The sequence below is a fragment of the Gorilla gorilla genome, chromosome 5, assembly GCF_029281585.2.
Source record: "Gorilla gorilla gorilla isolate KB3781 chromosome 5, NHGRI_mGorGor1-v2.1_pri, whole genome shotgun sequence".
Classification (NCBI taxonomy): Eukaryota; Metazoa; Chordata; class Mammalia; order Primates; family Hominidae; genus Gorilla; species Gorilla gorilla.
Window position 1 is genome coordinate 136020073 of NC_073229.2, and position 18548 is coordinate 136038620.

General features: G+C 45.4%; 1 protein-coding gene across 1 annotated transcript in view; it reads right to left on the reverse strand.

Moving 5' to 3' along the window:
- FYN (FYN proto-oncogene, Src family tyrosine kinase) overlaps positions 1 to 15649 on the reverse strand; it is a 213434-nt gene extending 197785 nt beyond the window's left edge. The window contains exon 1 of the mRNA XM_063707212.1: positions 15513 to 15649. The gene's annotated coding sequence lies outside the window, so the exon portion shown is untranslated. The remainder of the gene's footprint in view (positions 1 to 15512) is intronic.
- Between the last annotated feature and the right edge of the window lie 2899 nt (positions 15650 to 18548).

Here is an 18548-nt window from a genome sequence, read left to right on the forward strand (position 1 = left end):
CATCCTCTCCAGCACCTGTTGTTTCCTGACTTTTTAATGACTGCCATTCTAACTGGTGTGAGATGGTATCTCATAGTGGTTTTGATTTGCATTTCTCTGATGGCCAGTGATGATGAGCATTTTTTCATGTGTTTTTTGGCTGCATAAATGTCTTCTTTTGAGAAGTGTCTGTTCATGTCCTTCGCCCACTTTTTGATGGGGTTGTTTTTTTCTTGTAAATTTGTTTGAGTTCATTGTAGATTCTGGATATTAGCCCTTTGTCAGATGAGTAGGTTGCGAAAATTTTCTCCCATTTTGTAGGTTGCCTGTTCACTCTGATGGTAGTTTCTTTTGATGTGCAGAAGCTCTTTAGTTACTCCCCAGGGAGATTACAGACCATCACAGTGATGGGGAGAGGATTGAGTCTAAGTGCTGGCCTCTGGCCTCTGTGGGATGTCTTGTTCCTTTGTCATTGGGTGCTGGCCTGGTTTGGCTGATGTAGCTGGTCAATACCTCACTGGGGCTCAGTAGTATCTGTGGCCACGATCCCAGCCAGCCTCCAGCAGGGAGACTGGCACACTTCCCTTCTGTGCCCTCTCTATTCTGACCCTAGATATCTCAGTACCTTTACATCCACCCAAGGGCATAAGCAGGACTGTCGGGATTTCCCCATGCCATGTACAGGTTTTGGGGAACTGGGAAGGAACACCACCTCAGGGCCCGTTTCTACCTAAACACACCCCACTGCAGGGCAAACTACAAGGTGGTTTCCTTCCAGAGTCCCAGAGAGGAGGCAGGGCACCAGTGCTCTCTGCTTACAGGGGGTCGCTCACCTACCTGGGCCTTCTATCATCTCAATAACCCCGTGAGCAGAAGCCCAGGACAACTGGGTGCTAGATCTCAGTGACCCATCCATTTCTTAACCCTGGAATCCTCTGAATCTCTGCAAGCTCCTCCTTCCAACCCAGGAAGCAATTTTCTCCTTCTTGGGCTAACGGAAGTGATCCTGTAGCCTCCCTCCTCCGTGGCTTAATGTACAATATATGCCAGGCCTTCTGAGATTTGGCTGCTTGGAAACCACAAACCATTTTTCTTCTAACAAAGCCTGTCTCTTTTAAATGAAGGCTTGGGCTAACTCTGTTCTCTGAAACAGGCTTTAAGGGCCTGTTTTGGAAGTCAAAAGCTGAACAATGTCTTCTTTGTCATTGACCATGTTCTGTCCTCCCCTTGAAGTGATGGAATCCCTAGCTTCAATGGGGGAGACTCCCAGGGCAACAAGAATTAGGAGGAAGGGAAAGTAAATTGAATACCAGTTCAAAATATTATTCCCACTAAACTAGCTGCTCATAACGCAAGGTCTCAGAGGTCCCAGAACACTTACCTAGGATTAAAAAAAAAAAAAGTGCAACACATTGACAGGCCATTCTCCTAGAAGATACCATTTATATCATTATACATTTATATTTGAATCAAGGGCAAGGGGAGCCTATGGCTTTCCGTTTCTTGAGTTCTTCCTACCCAATATCCTCAATCTCTGTTCTACCGTTGAGTGAAGGTCCAAAACCACCCCTGCATCAGCATCATTTTGGAACTCTCCACTTCCCTGGGTTTCCTCAACTGAGGGCCCCCTCACCTTTGTCACTCCTCTTCCGTACCTGCTGTGCCCACTCATCACATCCCTGAGGCCTCAGACCCTTCCTTATCTATCACCTCCAATCCAAGCTCACGCCCCTTCCAGCCTGAATACTAGTTTCAGCTGATTCATATGATGTTTTCTTTAGTCTCTTAGAGCAACCTATTATTCAAACCAATGCTCAACTCTAAGTCACCGCAAGGCCAGATTTTTCATTCCAAAGTGACAAGTATTACCAGGCAGAGTCACAAAATTGGGCTAAAGGGAACTATAAACATACATGCAAATTCCAATGGGGCCTCACTCCATATTTTTTATCCATCTATTTACACACTGTGCTACAGTTTAGTGGCTGGTTGAATTTTTTCTAGATTCTCCAAGCCCACTCTCCCTTCTTCAAATCTCTCAACATGAGATGACAGTTCAGCCTCCAGTTCATAGAAAAGTTTCAGGACACTCCACTCCTTTGAACTTCTTTCTTCTTACATGCAAATTTCACTGTATCTTTATTTATCCTGCAGTAATAGTTAAAATCACACAGGTAAAGTACATAGCACCACAATACCTGCCATTTAGCAGGCATGCGATCTTGTTTTGTTCTTGTCTGTTCTCTTTCCCTCTGAGTGACTGCTACTTTCTATTACTTTGAGGGTTATAGTGGGTTCAATGGTGCCAACCCCCCAACCACAAAAAACAAAAACAAAAAACACACCACGCCCATCTGGAATCTGTGAATATGGCCTATTTGGAAAAAGGGGTCTTTGTAGATGTAATTAAGTTAAGAATATCAAGATAAGAATATCCCATATTAGGGCTGGCCCTAAATTCAGCGACAAGTTTCCTTGTAAGAGAGGAGAAGGCCATGCAATGACATGCAAAGGAAAATACCCTGTGAAGATGGAGGCAGAGATTGTAGTGACATGCCTACAAAGCCAAGGAAAGCCAAGGTTTGCCAGCAGCCACAGAGAAGCCTGGGACAGAATCTCCTTCAGGGACTCCATAAGAAATAAACCCTGCTGAGAGCCTGGTTTCTGATTTTGGGCCTCCAGGACTATGACAGAAAATGTTCTCTTGTGTTAAGCAGAGTTTGTGGGAATTTGTTATGGCAGTCCCAGGAAACCAGTAAAAGGTCTAACTTAATTAAGATCTCATCTCCACCAACTCTTCACCAATCTTCCATCCACTGTTCCTTCTCGCCCCTGCCTAACCAACACCTCCCTCTTCAGTGGATCATTCCTGCATGTTCTAGCTCAACCATGGGCTAGACTGAAAACCCCATGGGTGTTTTGGTGAGCAGCACAGAGCAGGAATCTTCCAGCAGCAGCAGTTCTGGATCTCAAGTGTGTGGAAAGAAGCCCTGTTCTGGGGATGGGGGCCAGGGTGATTCATTCCCTGGAAACAGAACCTCTGTCACAGCTAGAGATGTGAGGATCAGGGAAAGCAGTAGGGCTTGCCTTGGGCACCCCAGATTAGGGACTCTTCCCCACATGGCATGTTGGACTGGGGTACAATCAAATAATGTTTAGGGTTGCAGTTTTTTAAGTGCCAATCCCTCTTGGATCATACTTAACAAATAAATTAACCAGAACCTGTCCCTTTCCCAGGAGCTGCTGGCACCCATAGAGGCATCTGGTTCTGTTCATTCTACCACAGTCCTTCCAGATTCTTCCCAGACACTCCTCATCCTCACTGGTCTTCACTGAGTAATTCTCAACCTCTAAGAGAACAACCTCTAACACTTGGCAGTCTGAAATCAAGAATCTGTTGAATAATGACTATGGGAATTACATGGTCAAGCACACTTACATGAAAAGAAGGGTGAGGTATGTCACATTATCTATGCTTTGGCCCTAACGGAGAGGCAAGATTAGAAGTAAGGCCATTGCATTTTCACCCAAGGAGGCAGAACATAAGGGGGAATCTAAAACATGCAACCAAAATCTGGATTCTAAACCGTGACTCCAAGGATCCATCAGTGCAGAGGACCCAATGTATCACCTGCATGAAGAAAAGTTACTTAAGACGCATCTCATTCTAGAAGTACTGACAACATATGTAAAACCTCCCAACTTGGAAGCTTAGAATCCGAACCAATGAGCATTTAATAAATGCACAGTGTAGTATCACGCAGCACAAGGCAAATTAAACAAGGTTCACTCTCAGCCTTCTAGAAACTTGCTACTGAAAATGGACAATATTGACGCTGATGTGTACAAAAGAGGGTAGACATGAGCAGAATGAATAAATACATGAAGTGGTAACATTATATGCCAGCAAAGGGGATAGTACATTTTGTCAAAGTGCCATGTGATCTCCCACATTTAAGGTGGTGGTTGTGGTAGCGGGGAGGTGGCAGAAAAAGCACTTAAATAATAGACAGCGTATGGTTAAGCAAGGAAAAAAAATCCACCACCGCTTCTCGAAGATCACAATAGCATTTCAAACAACAGTAAAGCACCAGGTACCTCCCCTCCCCCTTTCAGCTGCAGCAGTTGGCCTACATCCACAGAAAGTGTTCTTATTGCTCTCTATCCCAGATACATTAAACCTGGCATCCAGGAGAGGACTAGGCAGGGGAAGCCATTAACGAGGAATCACAGCGAGCTCTCACAGGCAGCTGAGAAGGCTCTTCATGAATGCAGACCAACACTGCCTGTTGTGCTGTTTTGAGTTTCGTTATAGAAATGACTCCAGGGGTCCCTCCCCATGACCATGGAAAACATTTTATAAAGCTTGTTTTCAATCATTCTTTTGAAGGATATACAAACAAAGGCTATAGCTGTGCTGTAGAGTTAAATCATTACTTCGTAGGGCCTTAGTCTGGGACAGAACCCTCTTCCTATGCTAAGGAGATTCTACTACAAAGTAAACAAAATCAGTGCATGGGGAGGAAGGCACTTCCACAGCCAAAATTGGGCTATACATGGCAGAGGCACTCAGTTAAATGTTGCTTTGTGAGGTCCAGGTGTGGGTAGGTACATAATACTTTCAGGCCCAACAATACTGTCAGTCCATTTGGCTATTGTTCTCTCACCCATCATTTATTACTGTATTCCTCCAATTTCCTCTAGATTTTGAAGAATTCTGCATTTTCTCTCTGCTCTTGGATGTCATTTCCTTTCTTTTTTAGTGAAAATCTTGTGGATGAAAACCTGATGGCAGAGGGCAAAGGAGTAACTATTTCCCCAATCACCCTAAATTTTTAACAAAAAGCTCAAGATTACAAACAAAAGATCTTCAAACACATATCATTCTCAAAATGAAATGGTGGTTTCTAAAACAGTCTAGGACAGTTAATGAACCCAAACTGTGTTGTGGGTCAGTAGGGAGTAAATCTTGTGCCACCAGAAAATACAGAAGCTCAATGTCCAAAAAGAAGCCAGCCTCATAGCGCAGATGCCCAGAAAGCCAGCTGCATGTTCCAGCGCCTTACCCCGGGCCTGTCTAAATGAACATTGCTGAGTATCCACACTGTGAATGACAGTGTGCTACGTGCCTTAGGTGGACAGTCAAAAAGGGGAGCAGCAAACATTTTTGCATATGTGGGGCCAAGTATGTCTAGGAGAACTGGATTCTAGTCTAAGCTAAAGTAGTAACCGGATGTACCAACTTGGGCAAGTTGTAAAAACCTTCCAAACCCTGAATTTCTCATATTGAATTTAATTAACAATGTCAGGCATCACTTATTAGGAGGCAATTGAGAGATACAAGTGTTCAATGCAAGAGAATAAAGAGATTGGGGGAAGCTTTCAAGAGTTGGGATTCCAGCTGGGCCTAGACAGGTGAGTAGAATTCTAAGGAAAGGGAAGGACGGGGGATTCCGGGAAAGGAAAACAAAGGCCGGAGCCATATTGCCAATTAACGAGATGGTAATGGGCTTCTGGCTAACCAAGCATTAGCATCTGCTAAATGAGGTGAGCCAGGATGACTAAGGAAGAACGTAGATACTACAGAAGGCACTGAAGGCCAGGCTAAGGAACCTGGTCATTCTGCCTCCATTCACTGGGCTGTTTAGTAAAGGGACAGGACCCAAGAACCAGTATCTACATTCGCCGGCACATCCACAGTGACATGGATCAACACCTCCTCACTCAATCTAGGAAACATGAGAGTGAAGCCAAACTAGACAATAAAAGGTGATACCCTTCAAACTCAAGACAGCAACTAGAGAAACCATTAACAGAAATCAGCGCTTCTTAAAATATCCTTATGCGCATTTAGGATATGTGCCTAGGTACAGGCAACACATCACACAATCTCTAGAATAACATAAAAATAAAATTAAAACAAAAATCAAATTTCACAAGTGACAACATATGAAATTGTTATTGCTTCTAAATAGACATGACATTTGTGTGGAAATGAAGGAACTTGTTGGTGTTTATTTGCCTTTCCAGTAGAATTTAAATTGGGCAGGATTTCACAGAAATACAGATTCAGTAACTTTCTGGGGATTAAAAGAAGAAAGGATTGGGAAAAGTGCCCTGGGCTTTGTTGTGGGAAAGGAGATCTGGCTCATTTTTAATTTTCCATTAAAGCCCTACTTTTCAATATAAAGCAGATGGAATCCTTATACAACTCCATGAAAAGCCTACTATTTTTGGATACCTCAAAGATGGAAGCTCTGAAGAAAATGAAAGTGTTTGAATTCATCAGATAAAATCCCACCAGCATATTCAAAAGGCACAGGTACTTAGAAACCTTTAAATTACAAGTTAAGAGGTCTTTCTGTGCGGATTTATGATCCCAGGCCCCTCTCAAGCTTCGGCACTCTCTGACTCTTGCTGGCTGACGGTTTCTACCACTTCTCCGCCTGCTCCCACCACTCTAGTTGGGACTCCCTATGTTTGCTTCCTTCCTTGTCTTCCAGAGCTGCCTGCTGACTCTTCCCTTCTCACTGTTGTTCCCAGATACAGAAAAGATGACAAGCGTTCAGCCCTGCCTGGCCCATACCCACTGAATCCAAATGAGGCCTGGGGATATGCATTCTATGAGATCTTCAGCATATTTGTGCTCTTTTCTTATTATGCGATAAGACCTGGTTCAATATATTCTGTTTGTCACTCTGCTGGGGTGGACAGGAGAACAAAAGGGCTGATGTTTACTGTGCAGAATCTGTGAGATACTGGGCTGGGAGCTGCTGGGCACCACCTCCACCCTCACAGTTTACAATCTCATTAAAGAGATGGCGCAAATTTAGTGTGAAGAACATAGATGTTGGAGCCAGACTGCTGTGTTCAGATCCCAGCTCTGTCACTTACTCTGTGACGCTGACTAAATCACTTAGCCTCTGTGACTCAGTTTTTCCATCTTTTAAATGGGATAATAATGGTAGTACCTCCTAGAATTGTGCTGGGTGTTATGTTGACAAATCAATCATAAAATAGAGTCCCTGGCTTCCAAAGAGCTCACAAGTCGGTGGGAAAGGCCAGTGCCTGCCCCACTGTCCTACCCAGCTGGCTCCCTCAGCCTTACGAATCAGGCTATGATGAGGATGATGATGATGAGGTGGTAATCAGGTGCTCTGGGAGCCCAGAGGTAAGAGAGATGGGAGGGCTTCTCAAGAGGCGGTAGGTTTTGAGGGGAGTCATCAGAAAGGGTGAGACTTCCACGGTGGGTAAAGGTGCCTCTGTATCCTGCAACACAGGACACAGAAGTAACTGCAAAGCAAAGGCAAGGAGGCAGGGAATGAGGAACCACAGCTCTGGAGCAAAAGCAGGAAAGAGTTTAGCAGTCACACAGACCTGGCTTCACTGGTTATTAGCTGTGTGACCATGAGCCATTTGCCTCTCTGAGCTTCAGTCTCCCCATCTGACTAATGGGTATAATAATACATGCCTCCTAGAGTTGCTATGATTAAGTACATGACTGTATGTAAGCACCTAACACATGCCTCCGAGTTCAATAAAATGGCAGGTGCTATTATTTTTATGGTGTATTCAGGGAGGAGTAGGTAGCTGTGGTATGCTCTCTACTTTTTTACAGTATCACAGAAAGGAGAATACAAGGCCAGAAACAAGTAGTCCTCTAAAAAAGCTTTCTGAGTGCAAATAAGCAATGAGCTAGGACTTTCCCATGGTACTTTTTTCTCCCCCAAACTCTTACAGTTAATAGGTACTCAATACATATTTGCCTAAACCAACCAAGTGCTGCTCGAGGTCATGGGTTTACAAGGGCAGAGTATGTGATGATCTCTGCTTCCTAAGTATACCCAAGAAGGAGACCCAAGTCAGGCTTCACTTCCAGATGGAGGTGCACAGCAGGCTGTTCTGGAAGCAGGCTGAGACAAATGGGAAAGCGCTCTCAACCAAATATTACAACAACTCAGAGTCTTACAAACATTGTTAAAGTTTCATGAGTCAGTAAGCATTATCTTTTCCTCCCACGTTTTTATTAGACCATAAATCCAATTCAATTTATATTCTTCCAGGATTACTGCATTCTAATCAAGTCCACAGTGTCACTTATTCCTAAGTTGTCTATATTGCATGCCACCCAAGTCCATTTGGATAATACCATTCAGGCTTCTCATGTGTTTTAGTAGCTAAAAATTAGATTTGCTCAACTAGAAACACTAAAAAAATTATTATAGTCCTCTAAATAACACAAATCACTCTTTTTTCATAGGAGCCAAATGTGTGAAAGTCATAACCCATAGTTTTTTCTTACTTTATAGTTCATTCTACCTTTAGAAAAGTCACAATGACATTCTGAAGTCAAACTCAAGGGATTTCCATTGTAAATAGGTTAAAATTCTGGTTATCTGACTAAAAGAAACCCTTTTACAGGGCTAACGTCAGAATGCTTTCATGTTTTCCGTTCTCAAGAATGAAGGTGCTGCATTTCTTACTAAAAATGCTGTTTTCAATCATACCATATAAGTAAATTTCCCAACTTTTCTAACAATTTTTGATTCAGAACTGACAATCACCCAAATCTTTCTAAAATATTCAAAGTTTCCTTACATGCACACAATATATTTTCATCATCCCTTCACTAAAGCATGTATGTCATATGTGTATATATACACATACACACATACATATGGATTAACAACAGCAGCAAACACATAGCTTTTCCTATGTGTAGGACACTGTTCTGAATATTTGACATGTATTAACTCACTGAATCCTCACAGCAACCCTCTGAGGCAGGAAGTACTATCTCCATTTAAAGATGAAGAAAAGGAGTCACAGAGAGACCAGGTAACTTGGCCCAGCCCACACAGCTGGAAGGGGTCAAACCCAGACCCTACCCCAACCTCATGCTTTTGTTTTGTTTTGTTTTGAGACAGAGCCTCGCTCTCTCGCCCAGGATGGAATGCAGTGGCACAATCTCGGCTCACTGCAACCTCTGCCTCCCGGGCTCAAGCGATTCTCCTGCCTCAGGCTCCCAAGTAGCTGGGATTACAGGCCTGTGCCACCACACCGGGCTAATTTTTGTATTTTTAGTAGAGACAAGGTTTCACCGTGTTGGCCAGGCTGGTCTTGAACTCCTGACCTCAGGTGATCCACCCGCCTCGGCTTCCCAAAGTGCTGGGATTACAGGCGTGAGCCCCCGTGCCCGGCCCCAACCCCATGCTCTTAACCACACCACACACCTGGGCTGAGAGGTGTGAAACCTGGTGACTTTGCCATCTTGGACAAGTTGCTTAACCTCTTCATTTAACTTCATTTTTCCTCACGAGTAAAATGAACATGTTGACTACATGATCTCTAAGATTCCATGGCCTGCGCCCATGAAAAACCACAAGAGTCCTTCATGGTTGTATGTTCTGCAGGCTTTGATATGTGTTTTTACCCTGGTTGGGGAGCAACAGATTTCTAGACTTCTCCCCCTCTAGTTCTCCTGATGCTGCTTTGGGCAGGTTCAGATATCTTCAGTGCTAAATCCAACTGCATTTTTTGTTCTTTATGTTGCTCAACTCTGAAGCTGGTCTAGTACTCCGCAGGCTCCTCTCCCATTCTGGGCCTGACTCCTCCTCTGTTCCTGGGCTTGCTCTCTGCCTTTTCTGCTCTTTCTACTCCACACATTCTCCCTGGGTGACCTCACCCACATCCATGGCTTCAAGTATTTTGTAATTTGCTAACGAATGTATATTCAAGACCTAGTCCTGGCTGGGAGCAGTGGCTCATGCCTATTATCTCAGTACTTTGGGAAGCTGAGGTAGGTAGATCCCCTGCAGTCAGAAGTTCGAGACCAGCCTGGCCAATGTGGCGAAACCCCAATAATTAGCCGGGTGTGGCGTTGGGCGCCTGTAATCCCAGCTACTCGGGAGGCTGAGGCAGGAGAATCGCTTGAACCTGGGAGGGGGAGGTTGCAGTGAGCTGAGATCACGCCATTGCACTCTAGCCTGGGCAACAAGAGTGAAACTCCATCTCGGAAAAAAAAAAAAAAAAAAACACCTAGTCCTCTTCCCTCACTCCAGACCTCTCTATTTACCGGCCTATGAGCTACCACACCTGGAAGTCTAAAGTGTTTAAGATAAAGTCATCGCTTAGATACCTGCCCCCTGCTTTCCTTATTGGACTGCTTGTCTCCACCTAATTTCCCAGAGAAATTCTTTTCTACCTACCCCCACACCCTGTCTACTGCTCTCTAATTCTTTTTTGCTCCATCTGCACCTCCTTTCCTTCCATTTAGACCCTCATCTACTACTCATATAAGTTTCCATAACTACCCTCCCTGCATTAGTTCTGCCTGCCCTTGGTCAAAGGCCCATACTGTGGCCAGATCTTTATAAAAATACAATCACATCAAAGCCACATCTCCACTTACAACTCTTAAATGGCACTCAGGATAAAGTACGTACAAGAATCTTTCTCAGTTTCTACTTCAGCTCTGTCATTTCCCTTTGTCCATCGCTGTACCACTCCAAACAGCCCTGAACTAACTGCAGTTCCCCAAAAGGTCTGTGCATCCGCCCTCTGGGCTGTTCTTTCTGGGACAGGGAGCTTCCCACAACACTCACCTAGCCATCTCTACTCATCTTGCCTTCAGACCCCTCCTCCTCCAGCCTTCTCTGCTTGGCTATCCCACTTGCCCACCTCTTTTCCAGGTTCATGCTCCATTCTGTACACTCTCTGCCATCCTACATGGACCCCTAAAATCCCAGCATTTCTAACATTGGTCAGAGACTCCTTTATAGCTCTGCAAAACTAGCAAGTAAGTTCCTTGGGGACAGGATCACATCTCTTTTGCCTTGAACCATCGAATTAATTGTCCGGCAAATAGAATACGCAATGAATGAATGCTGTTAAATGAGTAAGTACGTAGACAATTCATAAACTTATACAGACCTAATTGTGTACCACAGAAAGACCCAGCTTTAAATAAAGAATCACACAGAGTAAAATTATTTCCAGTATCGACATGCCTTGCTTTACCATTGTTTAATTTAATTTTGTATTTCCCAGGTAAGTAGTAGATGAGGGTCCGAATGAAAGGAGGGTAGGGATGAATATTGTATTTCTATTTGGCTATAAAATTATATTTCTCATCAACCAAAAGTCTTAATTTCTAAAGCATTTCAGTCACCCTCCCTTATGGCACATAACGTATTTTAATATCATCATTATATGTAGTATTTTGAATATTACCTAGTGGCTAAGGGCAAAGGCTTTGGAACCAAACTAATTGGACCTGAATCCTGACTCTACCACTTAGTAGCTGTATGATCTTGAATTAGTTACTTAACAAGCTACTAAAGTTTGCTTCAATTTCCCATCTGTAAAACGGAGATTATAAGTGAAACCACTTCATATTATTATTGTTAAGATCGGAGCTTAAACAGTGCTTGGCACATAGTAAATGCGCAACAAATGTTAACAATTATTAATTATTTTTATCTCTTCTAGTAGACCGTGAACTTCTGAAAAGCAAGGACAGCAGAAGTATTCATTTCCAGGACCTCATCTCCCCAGTGCCTTGCACAAAGTAACATACTAGGCTAATGTCTGCAGAACAGATGAATATAATGAAGTATTCATAGCAAAAAAAGTGCATTAACAATTATGATGGCTGGTATGAATGGAATTGCTCCAACAATTTGGAAGCCTGTGGAGAACAGGGACTACCCAGAACACTAGAACCCTGCTCCTGGAGATTTGGAAGCTCACTTAACCTCCGTGGAATATGCAAGACTCACAGACAAAGAGGGCAGCTGAGTGACAGAGGAGACCCATGTGGGCCTGAAGAGCTGGCTGGCTGAGCCTCCTGCCCTTCCGTTAAGAAGCTGCAAGGCCTTGGGGCAAGGAGTTTCACCTCTCAGGCTAATTAATTTCCTCTTCCAATTAAGAGGGAGTGGGACTGTGATTTCTGTTTTTCTTTTTGAGATAGGGTCTCACTCTGGAGCCCAGGCTAGAGTACAGTGGTATGACCTCAGCTCACTGCAGTCTCTACCTCCCAGGCTCAAGTGATCCTCCCACCTCAGCCTCTTGAGTAGCTGGGACCACAGATGCATGCCACCATGCCTGGATAGTTTTTAAAAGATTTTTCATGGAGACGAGGTCTCACTATGTTGCCCAGGCTGATCACAAACTCTTGGGTTAAAGCGATCCACCCACCTCAGCCTCCCAAAGTGCTGGGATTACAGGCGTGAGCTGCAACATCCAGAAGGAGTGTGATTTCTAAGGACTCTCCTAGCAACTTTGGGAGTCTACAGAATGACCAGATGAAAAATGAAGCCAAGAAAGGTGCTTTTGGAGTAAAAGAACCACATCAAAGTCAACACAGGAAGCATCAGACGATTGTATCACATGGGATTATTGAGTAGGAATTGGCAACATTTGAAACATAAAATTTGAAACATGACAAAAAGTAAGATTTTTGAAACATGCTTAGGATGAAAAGATCTAAACTTATAAAATCAAAAGAAAAGCAATGACGGGTGTCCGCTCTAGGTTTCTATTTAATTCCCATTAGCCTATAAGTTTCTTGAGGGCAGTGAATGTGCCTTGATAAGTGGCAGTGTTTGACAAAGCTGTTCAATAAAAATACATTTATTCTGTATCTTTTTTCTGAGCACATGGCTAAACTACATTTCCCAGGCTCCCTTGCAATTAAATGTGGCCATATAACTAGCCCTCAAGTAAAGAATGTGAGAGGAAGTGATGGTGTCACTTCCAGGCTAAGGTATTTTAAAAGTGGGTGTGCCCCGTCTACTCTCTGTTGCCCCTTCTGTAAACTGAAACAGGTTACAATGATAAGCTATGGGATGGTGGAGCTACAAGATAGGGGTGTGGGACCCAGAATCACTGCATGGAGGAAAGCCACCTACCGACCAGAAACATGAATTTTTGACTATTAAATGAGCAAGAATAAACGTCTATTGCTTTTGAGCCATTATATATTTGCAGGCCTATTTGTTACAACTGCTAACATTAGCCTAATTGATACAGGTGTTGAGCACATACCAAAGACCTAACTCACATTTGTTGATTGTTAAATGAAACAGAGTACCCGCTAAGATAAAACTTGGTAGGAAACAAGATAAGTAAGATAAAGTTCCTTTTATCAATGTGCTGACCAATTAATGGTGGAAATAGACTCATGCGAAACGTAATGCCTGCTGCCAAAGTTTGAAACCAAAACATGATGATTTGTTTGGAAAGGAGAAGATGGAAACGGCTTCACAGAGGAGATGACATTTGAGCTGGGCCCCAAAGGTTAAAAAGGACTTCGAGCAAGTCAGATGGAGTTGGAGATTCCAGACCCAGGAGAAAGCAGAGTGTGCATTTGCTCACATTCAACCTTATCATTAAGTCTCTTAAACTTGGTCAACAGAGTGTGAGTTTATGTGCTCTGGCTTTCCTTCCTGGGTCTGGCATCAAACAAACGACCCTTTGTTTTTACAGTACACTCATTAACCCTATTGCTTTTTTTAACGTAAAAAGTTCCACGATGAATGTTCTTAAAAAGTGTGTAAGTAAATATTTAATGAATCATAACTCTTTTCTAATGAAATTACTGAAGACTAAACCTACAGTTCTGTTACTTATAAAAATAGTCGAGGAGCCATACTTTTAGGAAAGAACGGGTTCAACTTAAGTTTTGACAATATCGATTAAGCATGTAATAGTCACTGGCTTACAAAACGGAACATTAAGCCCCCAGATTTACATTAACATTTCCTCCTTAAAAGGAACATCAAATGGTTTAGACTTCAGTCAAGATTCTCTACAGCCCCAGTTCATAGCCAAGTGGCCCCAAAGCCTCAGATAGTTAAACCACTTCCTCCAAAAGTCTGTGAGTCCCTTTATCTGAATACAGGGTACCCATGGAGCAGGGACTGGGGAAGAAGACAGTACATAGGGTGGAAAGTATTGCAGTTGCTTGGGTGGTGAGAAAGGAAGTGAGCGTCCCAAGACTACCTTGAAGCAGGCAAGAGGCAGTCTGCAGTGGTCTTCCAACTGCTAACTCTAGACTGTTTTATCCACGTCCCCAGGTATTTACTTCAATAAAAGGGTAAAACAACATCACTGGGCAGACAGGACTTCCTTCATTTCAAAAGACTTCAGCACAGTGCCCTCTTAGACTTGAGAGAAGAAGCCATTCAGGCTGCCTCCCTCTTATCAAATACCAATTTAATTCTGATTCAGAAACAAAATTCTTGTGACCCCCACACCAATCTACTCTACCCCAGCTCTTAGTACTTGTTCCCAAAAGGAGAGGGGAAAGAACGAGGGGATGGGGAGGCTACCTTAAAAGTAAAGCAACTCTTAAGACTGCTGGGATAACTGTTCCCTTAAATCTAAGAAACACTGCAGCTGCCAGTCAACACTACCGGTCTCTGAACACAGCAAAATGCCGACACCTGCCACCCGGCATCTGGGGTTCTTTTATTTTTTGGTAAATGTGGCAGGAAAGACTCAGAGAGATCAACTGCTTCATGGGAAAGAAAGGGAAGCCCCAGGGAAGAGAGACAAGAAGCATCGTGCCTATCCTAGGGTACTTTGTGTGTCTCCTCTCTATGCACTGAAAGGGCTCTTTGTGTCACACTCACACTCACACACACACACCCGGCGAGTCTGTGTGATTTATTGGGGGAAGGAGGAGCAAGAAGGGTGATTTTATTATCCCTCTTCCCAGTGAGTCCCAGCACATCTCTGCCTGGGCCCAAGCTCGGTGGCCTCCTTCTGGCCCAGTCCCCTCCGCCTGTGGCCGCAGAGATAACAGAGGGGAGGAGCCCAAACAAAAACAGCCATGGATCTAGGGAAGTAGAGAGGAAATCCAGCGAGGGAGCCGGAAAGGAAGGAGAAAGGAGCTGGAGGGAGCAGAGGGGTGGGGGACAGAGGAAGAGGAGGGAAGGCTCCAGCACAGGGGAAAGGGGAAGGGTGGGTGGGTGGTGGCACAGGAAGAGTGAAGGGGAGGATGGGGGAAGTGCAAGGGAGGTGCCAGAAATAGGCAGGAGGATGGGTTGGAGAAGGCGACCGCCGCCGAGGGAGGAGGCCGAGAGGTGGAGGAGTGGGGCAGGGGTTGGGTGGGGAGGGAAGCAGCACGGGGCATCAATTATTAAGTGATTACATCATCCCTGACATTAAAACAACACACACAGCCCCAGTCCCCGCGGGGGGCCCCAAAAGGAGGGCGGGGGCGGAGTCTGGGCCAGCCTCGCCCCCAAGCCAATTCCCATTTTCACCCGGCGCCCGCTTGCAGGCGAGGAAATGGGGTCCCCATCCCCGCGCTGCCTCGGGGCCGCACCCCGCAGGGGTGTTCTCCGGTGCAACCGCGGGGAGACCCCAAGCACCGACTCCCCGGCAGCCCCGCGGAGCGCCCCGGCGGCCAAGGGACCGCAGCACCGGGCCCCGCGGCGGGGGCGGCGTGCGCGGGGGCGCCGGCGGCCGGGCTTCTCCGCAGCATCCCCGAGGCCTCCCGCGACGCATCCCCGCCGCCTGCTTACCTGCGCGGCGCTCAGGCTCCGGAGCCCACTCACATGGTCCTCTCCCCGCCCTCCTCCGGCGCGGCCGAGGCGGCTCCGGGGGCTCCCCGGCGGGCCCGGGAGCCGGTGGGCCTTCCGAGAGCACCGAGGGGGCGGCGCCGGGGTGTCCCCGGCCCGGCGGCCGAATCCCTCCCTGGCGCGGGCGGCGGCCGCCGGGCGGTGCGGCGCGGGCGGCGGCTTTGTGTGCGCCCGGGCGGTCCTCGGTGCGCTGGGAGAAGAGCGGCGCGCCCGGGCTGGAGAGGACGCGCCGCTCGCAGAACAACCTCGCCTCTACTCTCGCCGCCGGCCGGCGGGCGGGTCTCGAAGGCCTTCGGCTCGCGGCGACCCCTCCTCCTCGCCCGCGGCAGCCCCCTCCTCGCCGGCTCCGCTCCTGACAGATGGCGCAACTGCAACGACGCGCCGCCGCCACCAGCGCGGCTGCTCGCTGCTACTCTTGCTGATGCTCTGCCCCTCCAGCTCCGGAGGGGAGCGAGGAGGGGGCGGGGCGCGCCTCGAGAGTGACAGGCCCAGCTGCCCTATCAAAGAGCCCCTTCGGAGCTGCGGGCCGCAACCATTGGCGCCTGGGGCGTAGGCGGGACGGCAGTGGGTGGGGCCGCCGAGTGGGTTGAGCGTTACTGTGGCAGCGGGCATCCCAGGGTGCGTGCGGTGCAGGGTGTGCAAGAAGATGCGAGGTTGGAGGAGGAGGTCTGTGTGTTTTTAAGGATTGTGTGGAGTTGTGAGGTGGCGGAGTAGGGCGGGAGAAAGAGCGGAGAGTGTGAACTGCAGTTTCCGCTTTGCGGAAGATTGCAGCTGCTGCTGCAGATTGGCACCTGCCATTTCCCCAAAACCATGGGAAACTGCCTCGAGACAGGGCTATCTTGCCTTTCTGGTGTCTTTTCATTTGAGGGTGAGAGGATGAAATGGAAAATTGGGCGGTGATAGCAGGGTTTTCTTTGATCAAACTGAAAAGAGTACGGAGCAAAGTAGAATCCTGTCCTGAAACGTGGAAACGCACAACAAATAACAATGAGGAGGAGAAGGAGATTAGGATCATTTTATCAGTCCCCTATTTCTGCGGACACTCATTTATATTTTTTTTCTAGCAAAAGTCTGGAGGAAGTATTACTGAAATGGGGGGAGGGGCCAAGCGGCGACTAAGGAACCTGAAATGACAGAGATTTGTTCGTACATTCCCCGCCCCCCCCCCCCAAAAAAACTTCGTTTAATTGTAGTCATTGGTTGTCTTTGGTTTCTCATAACATTCAAACTTCTCATGTTTTTTTCCCCTTCACTGAATCTGAGCTTTTGCTCATATTTCCCTTGATGAAATAATTGCCGGTTTAGTATACAGTTGGGAGTGCATCGGTCTTTATTTCCTATCCAGCTTTTCTATGGCAGGATGTAACTTCATAAAAAGAAACACTTTGGCTTCCTGATTTTCTTTATAGGTAATTCCTGTTTACTGAAAGTTCTGCTTTAAGGCATACTCAGAATCGCTCTCCTTAATGATTTTGGCAAGAATCCTACCTTCCCCCTCAGCAAATCTAATGTTCTAAGAAATTATAAGTGAATCAGCTTCTGCTTCTGTGCTCAAAATCTATAATATTGCCTTTCCGGCCCACTACTTGTTTTTACTGTAGTTTAAAAAAATCTGTCCCTTTTGCTGACTTTTTTCTTTTTGTACACACTACTTTTTAAGAAAAGTTGCTAACATTTATTAAATGATCTGCATCCTATGGAGGAGGAAACTGAGGAAAAGAAAAGTTAAGTAACTAACTCAAGGTGACAGTATACAGTGGTTACTGGATTTTTTTCCTTTTCCTTAAACAAAATGACAAATTAAACCATGTTTAAATTGTGTCTGGAAATTCCATAATCCCAAGAAATGGAACCATAGCTAGGACTAGGATATTTCCATACAAGAGAAAGCCAGCTTCATTTAGCCAAGAATTGCTTATCTCAAGAGCAGAGGCTCTTCGTCCTCAGGGCTAGTCCGCAATGGCTGCTCTGGGTTTATTTGGATTGGGATGCAGAGGCAGTTGTGTAGAGCAGTGGTTCTCAAACTTTGACATGTATCAGAAATAACTGAAGGGGCTTGCTTAAACATGAATTGCTGTGTTTAACCCCCTGAGGTTCTGATTTAGGGGGTTTGGGATGGTGCCCAAGAATTTGCACGTTTAGCAAGTTCCCAGGTGATGTTGATACAGCCGATCTGGAGACAGCACCTTGAGGATCATAGTTCTAGAACTGGGCTGTCCGAGGAGGTAGCCACTAGCCACATGACTGTTAAGTACTTGAAATGTACTTCAGTATTGGAAATTTGGCTACTGCAAATTAGGATGTGCTGTAAATGTAAAAGATGTATTAGATATTTCAGATCAAGCATGAAAAATGGAATGTAAAGTATCCCATTTTAATATTGATTACATGTTAAAATGATAGTCTAAATGTACTGTGCTAAATAAAACATTATTAGAGTTAATTAAATTGTTTCTTTTATTTTTTAAATGCATCTACTAGAAAATTTTAAATAACCTGTGTGGCTCAAGTTATATCTCTATCGGGCAGCACTGGTCTGGAGTTGTTTCTGATTCCAGCTCCACAGTTCACTGTTGGGAGCGCTTTGATGAAGCAAGTCGCTTATCCTTTTTGAACCTTAGTGTCCTCATACGTAAAATGGGAAAAATAGTAAAACTGTTCTCAAACTATTCCGGACAGACTAAGTGTCATATGCTCTCAGAAAAAAACACTCTTAGGCTATAGATCTCTTTGAAATCTCATGTTTACTTCAATCTATCTTACGCTAAATCTGGAAATCTGGAGTAGGTGGGATAAGTCCTCTCTCTCTCTCTCTCTCTCTCTCTCTCTCTCTCTCTCTCCCTCCCTCTCTCCTCCTCTCTCTCTGTTTCTTCGAGAAGTCACTTCTTAGTGTCTGCAACTGTAATAGCTTCTTGATCTAATTAGTGGACAAAGAGACAATGTGATTAAAATGACAGATTAACCTGCTCCCATCAAGAC